At 36.7% G+C, this 6,884-nt stretch overlaps 1 long non-coding RNA gene across 1 annotated transcript in view; it reads right to left on the bottom strand.

Moving 5' to 3' along the window:
* Positions 1-1,940: 1,940 nt before the first annotated feature.
* Positions 1,941-6,884, bottom strand: part of LOC150077277 (uncharacterized) — a 69,804-nt gene continuing 64,860 nt past the window's right edge. The window contains exon 3 of the long non-coding RNA XR_016547689.1: positions 1,941-2,036. This is a non-coding gene — a long non-coding RNA (uncharacterized LOC150077277). The remainder of the gene's footprint in view (positions 2,037-6,884) is intronic.

Here is a 6,884-nt window from a genome sequence, read left to right as displayed (position 1 = left end):
TGAAACTAAAATGGCAAGCTGCAGCAATATGTAGTAGTTCCTCTTACACATGCTCAGACATGAAGTAGAATGCACAGATGTGCAGACATATGCACCTGGGCATGTACTTGCACAAACCATAGAACGATTTGAATCAAATGTTTGCCACAAAGTAAATAAATTCAAAAAATTGATTAATTGTATAAAAATTGGATAATTTTATCAAAAATTTTGTGAACATTCAAATTGATTGTTTTGGCAATTTTAGTTATAGAGGTAAAATTTAGTGTGTTAAAAATCATTTGCAATTGCACATGCTGTTAATGGAAATTTAAGAAATGTCAGGGACTCACATTTCCATAGTTAAAAGGGCTGCAAAACTGCAACAATTTAAATTAGGCAAATGGTCAAATTGACTTTTGCAGCAGTTCTAGTGTTAATGTAGGGTGTCTTTTGCTGGAAAAAACTAGGACTTATGGCCCATATGGACTAATGTTTCACTAGTGAGGTTTACCCACACCTCTTAGGAGACCATGTGCACTCCGCCTTGTATTTTTTCCCACACAGAAAATGAGATCTATCAAAATGGTAATGCACCATGTAATCAGACCTGCATTATGCATGAGTGGGGACATTTTTATTATTATTATTTTATTATTATTTGCCACATGGTGCAAGGAAGTGAGGCTTATGCTGCACTAGCCAAAAAAAATTCCCGAGTTACCCTGAGAGAGAGAGAGAGAGAGAGAGAGAGAGAGAGAGAGAGAGAGAGAGAGAGAGAGTCAGAAATAGAAGGGAATCACCAAGAAAGAGAAGAATGATGATATCCAGCTCAGGACCCTGGGCGTGCCAAGCCCATACTCACCAGATGTGAGCCCCTGAGGTTAAACAAGAGTTGAGATTAGTCAAAGTGACCAGATGTAGATTTATGGTTGTTGTTGTTATTTGGTTTTTAGGAGCATTAGCAACTAAGGCCATATTGCTCCGGGTATATGCGGTGGCCATTCCCTGACCTTTCCGCATCCTCCGTATTTGGTGGTTTTTTTTTTTTTTTTTTTTTTTGATTTGGTAGTTGTTGGCGCTTAGGCTTCTGTGGCCATATTGCACCTCCCAAGGTTTTTGCAGTACTTTGATCCAAGCCCGAGGCGGGAATCGAACCCGCGACCTTTGGGTTGCCAGGCAGGTACTTTACCCACTCGGCTAGCCCGGTCGGCTCGTATTTGGTGGTCACGGGCTCGAACCCCGGTCTAATCAAGAAGCGTGTGCTACGCACTGCCGCTCCTGCCCACGGAGGTGCCCAATATCTTTCATGGCAGTGAAGATATCACCCACTTTGATTGGCCTCCAAATTCATCTGACCTCGATCCAACTGAACACCTGTGGGATGTTTTAGAATGAAAAATGAGCCATATGGACATGCAATTATAATCTATTCCGACACAGTGGAAAGCCTTGCAGGAAGCATGGCTGCAAACCCCTACAGAAATCTACTAAAGTCAATGCCTAAGTGAATAGTGGCTGTTATCCATGCAAATGGTGGTCCAACAGAGTATTAAGTAGGTGGTCATAATTCAGTGTGAGTGTATATACAAAATAAAAATTCTACAGATTTTGCAATGTTTATAAAGGAGTTTTATCTCTTTCACAAACATAAGCTCCATGTGACTACGATCAAATTAATGTGGAACAAATTAAAATGTGTGTATTAAAAAAAATGGTTAAAATAAATAACTGCTCCAATATTAAAAATGAGAGCAGTCAGTTTGCATATATTTAACATTCAGTTAAATGCATCAATATGCGAAGTATGGGGTTACACTGTTAATTTCACATAATTGCACCATCATTTCTGGCAACTTTTTGAAGATAAACAGTTTATATATATTTATATACATATGTACATTATTTATAGTAAATTAATTTCAGTCTGCAAATATTTATATCACCTGTAGATAAGAATATCAAATTTCTTCCTTGTAAAACAAACTGTCTTTGGTATATATAGGAAATGTTCATGTAAGTTCTTGCCATAGCTATACTATTTAAAGGTTATGCACCTAAGAGAAATAAAAAGTCATTGTGTTAATTTCTGTGTGATCAAAAGTAAGCAAAATAAAGCATAAAAAAACATTAAATTCTATACAGCTGCGTCTTTCATGACATGTCCCTAAAGTGAGCTTAATTAACAATAAATAATTATATAATAATTCTGAGACAAGAATAGTGAATATATATAGAATGATCTACTGTACAACTGGGAGATAATTTGGGAGGCAATTTTGATGCAAAAATTCCAGAGCCATTTTTTTTTATTCTGAAGCTCAGTTTTAGAGATAATAGCAGTTAAAGTTTTGCGACAGTGCTTCCTGTTTGTGGGAGATAATCATATAACTTGCTAATAAGTAGGCATTTTTGAGAATTCTTGTAATAAATTTAACACAAAGATGATCATATAAATAAATCAAGTTTTCATAAAAATAACTTTATTAAGTATAATAAAGTTATAAACTAACTTTATTATAATATAATAAAATAATTAAAATGATACTAACTTAACTACTTTGGTAGATGGCCCTGAATTAAACTGATGCAGTTGCACTAACCTATACGCTAGTCATACTACCAAGTAGCATGAGGCTCATTCCCTAAAAAACTCTATAGCTTTATTAAGTATAAAATATTTCATAAAAATAAATATATAAATACAACCCTATCTCAACTAATTTTCAGAAGAGGAGCACTAATTGGAAGCAGAAGTGAAATGTACGACTATGCAAAAAAATAATATGCATTTGATATTCATTGTTGAAGCATTTAAGACTTAAAATGAATCTCCAAAAATTATGGCTAGATTCAGTAATTAAAATTACATATATTCATTTCATATATGAGATGTGTGCAAGAAATGTAGCGGCTGAAAAAAATCAGTAATGATTTCCAAATCAAAGACAATTACATCACACTGCATTTACCAATGTGAAATCTTAGAAAATGAGGAACATTTATAGAATGCAATGTTCAGGGCAGTACTTATAAATAGGCTCATTAGGTACTAGCATCAGGCCTCATGATAGATGGGCCTCTGTAATAAGAAATTTTTATAAAGCCCTGATCTAAACTTGTGCCCACTTGTGCCTGCCATGTTTACATTGTAAACAGAGATGGGTGAAATTTACTGAAATTGTGGATGACTCATTTCTCCAAAAGAACAGATTAATTTCCAGAATAAAGGATAATCACTCTCTCCTAATTCTCTAATAGGGTGTAACAATAGAACACAGGCTGACCAGAGCGTATTATCTGTGTCAGGAATATGCCTTAATCTTTTCCACTGGCTATGAACAAAAGAAATCAATGACCAGTGCGACTTCTAGGTTTAGCATGTGGGAGAGGTGGTTGTAATTGTACAGAAAGACCCCATTAATCCAGGCTTGACGGGACCACACTCAGTCCAGATTAGTGAAAGTCCGGATTAACTGGAAGCTATCTTTTCACGTACCAGTTTTTATTTAAAGTTACTAAATAACAAAATTTTAACTAAATTGGTTTTTATATTAAATTAATATAACAATATTTTAAAATAAAAATTATAAAAAGTAAAAGAATATGGTAAGTAAACAAAATACTGTACAAAGCAATAAAGTTTTAATGTAGAAAATTATAGTACACAAAATCAAACACAAAACAAATAACTATTTTCGAGAAGTTTACTTTAAATAGTCCTCAATGTTTTTTTGCTTTTTGAAACTCGCTTTTGGGCTGCACGATCTCGCAACCGCTTCAAGGTCAGAAGCTCACCAGCTGATGTGAAATCCTGTCTCTTGAAATAAATCAGTAGCTTCTCCAGCATTCTGGTTGCTTCAGTGTGACTCGCGCCAATTGTTTCCTCACACACTTCATCATCGGAGTTGTCATCTTCATTAGCTTGCAACGATGATGATGAGCATACTTGCACAATGCCTTCCTCAGTGAGGATTTTATGTCCTAGATCATTATCACACATTATTCATGGGGCAGGTAATGTCTTCATTTTTTACGTCTGAACAACCCCCTAGATGTTGAAATAACTGAACAAAATCATTATCATCCTTGTCATCATCAGGATCCGAAGAAATATCCATTTCCTCTTCAGATCTTTCCATTGGAACATCAGGCCAAAGTCTTTTCCAGTATTTGATAAGGGTAGTCTTGTCAGTTTCATCCCAAGCTGCAGCTGAAAAATAATGACTGTCTTTATGTTGACATTTTTAAGAAGGTCCATAAAGTTTGATTTTTCTTTAAGCACCTCTTGTTGTTCTAACAGTGAGATTACCAACTTCTTTCTGTACCATCACTTCACAGCCTCTATAACTCCTTGATTCATAGGCTGTAATAGTGCAGTAACATTGGGTGGCAAAAATTTTACAAAGATGTTGCTAGATCTCAGATGTTCTTCTGCTGGGTGGGTTGGAGAATTATCAATGAATAAAACTACTTTTTCTTCCAGTCCTTGATCTTAAATAAAAATATTTTTTAACTAAGGGAACAAACAAGATGAAAACCAATCTTTAAAAGGAACTGAGCTCATACAAGCTGATTTTTGTGACATATACTTATCTGGGAGGGCATTTAAATTCACATTTTTAAGAGCGCAGAGCTTAGCAGATTTTCCTATGACTAACAGTGGTAACTTTAAATTCCCGGACGCATTACTGCACAAAAGCAATGTCAATCTTTCCTTACTCAATTTATATCCTCTAACTGAAGAGTCAAGTTTTGAGGCAAGTGTTTTTTTGGGTAACATTTTGAAAAATAAACCAGTCTCGTCAGAATTAAAAATTTGGGATAAAACTAAATTTTCTTCACTAATAAACTTGAGAAACGGTACGTTAAATTCTCTGCTTGCAACACAATCACCAGAAAGACTTTCACCTGCAATTTCAAGATGTCGGATTCCATGATGCTCCTTCCACCTTGATAACCACCCAAAACTCTCAGTAAAAGACGGGTCACCTCCTAACTTTTCATTAAGGCTAAGAGCCCTTTATTGAAGGATTGGGCCTGCTCTATGACAAAACAAAATGTATAAGGATTCGTAGAAATTTTCATTTTTGCTTGCTTAATGGTAGCGCTATTTCTTAAGCTGTCTTTGGCCACCATTTTTGAACAAAAGTTTGATTGCTTTCCTATTTTTTTTCCAATCAGAAACAGTTTGTTTTGCCACCCCTATATCGAGAGCAATCTTTTTAAACTTTGCCCTTATCAATGCAAAAAAGTGCATTCAGTTTTTGTTCCATCAACACGGTAACACTCTTTCTTTTTGTTGCCATCTTCTGTTAACCCAAAACCACAAAAACATAAAATAAATAAAAACACATTAAAAAATTGAGGTAAGGTGTATGCATGGACAATGCTAGCTGCAGCTGTCAACTGAATAGGCCAGCACTCTAGGTTGCCCTATGATTGTCCCCAACCATACCACGTGGTCCGGTCGGATTTCTGGAGGTCACAATCATAAAACAATTGGCAGTCAATAGGTGGTAAATGACTCTCATCAATCGGTGCAATACACCCACTTTGCTTATTGGAGGCTTGAAGTTGTGGAACCCATGTTTGATCTCCAGAGCTAAGTTCCGGTTAACCCTACCCCATCTCTTCCATCAGGCAGTATGACTGATGACTGTTGAGGTTATGATGGAAATCATGGCGAGATCCAATCTTCCATACATTTCGAGGGAACAGCTCTAAAACGGTGTTCGCAGGCCAGCCGCTAGTCAGTACACCAGACTGAATCTACTGGTAATGCTTTAGGAGGCTTCCAGATCAGTTGGTGTATAATCTTGCTACTTCTACTCTGCCAGATAGTGACTGGAGGGAGTCCGAGCAGTGTGTATGCAGGGAGCATTGTCGAGGCCACGTTATGTCAAGGATCTGGGTATATTCTTTCATGTGTATACCATATCCAAAAATTTCATTATTTCATACAGTATGCCCATCCCCCCACTTTTTCTTACTATTGAATACATCATGAATTGTCAAACTAATAAGAGTAAAGCTTATCTAAACCTCCCAAACACTTCCTGGTTCATTTCACAAATATACGTGGTCTCAATTCTAATCTCAACGATGTCCATTTCCACTTTCAGTCTGCCAAACCCCATGTACTTTTTCTGGCAGAATCTCAGTTATTGCTTGATTCAACTACTGCTCGTCTCAGTTGCCCAAATTATTCGCTGTATGATTCCTTTCGCCTCAAAGGTGGTACTTGTGCATACGTCCTTTCCGATATTCCCTGTCAGAGACTTGGTAACTTGGAATCTCCTCTTTTCGATCTCCTCTCTACATTTATTCTGTCAAATATATCTGTTGTTTCTACTGTTCTCCCAACTCTACTAATCACTTGGAGCTCTTTGACTTCCTCTCTTTGCAACTTGACTTTCTCAGTCCAACTTTCCTAAAAGTGAGGTAATTTTCCTTGATGATTTTAATGTTCACAACGCACTGGTTTCCATTTTCTAGTCACACAGTCCCATCTGTCCGAGATGCTGAGGCTTTTGCAATTGCTAATGACCTCACACAGATTGTTCAATTACCTACCAAAATACCAGACTATCCTAACCATACAGCCAACACACGATCTTTTTCACACAAACAACCCTCCTAAGTGCACGGTTGAAGTGAGTGGTGCTTTAGGCACCTCAGATCACAACTTGGTGATTGTCTCTTCTCCAATGGAGCTTTTATCTGATAGCTATTCCCAATCTCTTGCCGTTTGGCATTACAAGAATGCAAAATGGGATGACCCGAGAGATTTCTTTTTCCTTGGTCGGATTACTGTTTCAAAACTTCTGATGTCAACGTTTTCTCAGATCGTGTCAGTGAAATTATTCTTGTTGGAATGGAATCCTTTATGGAATCACTCCACT

Source organism: Mastigoproctus giganteus, chromosome 12 (assembly GCF_048544385.1).
Source record: "Mastigoproctus giganteus isolate SK-2022 chromosome 12, ASM4854438v1, whole genome shotgun sequence".
Lineage (NCBI taxonomy): Eukaryota > Metazoa > Arthropoda > Arachnida > Uropygi > Thelyphonidae > Mastigoproctus > Mastigoproctus giganteus.
Note: the sequence above shows the minus strand (reverse complement) of the source record. Positions and strands in the feature narration are given on the sequence as shown.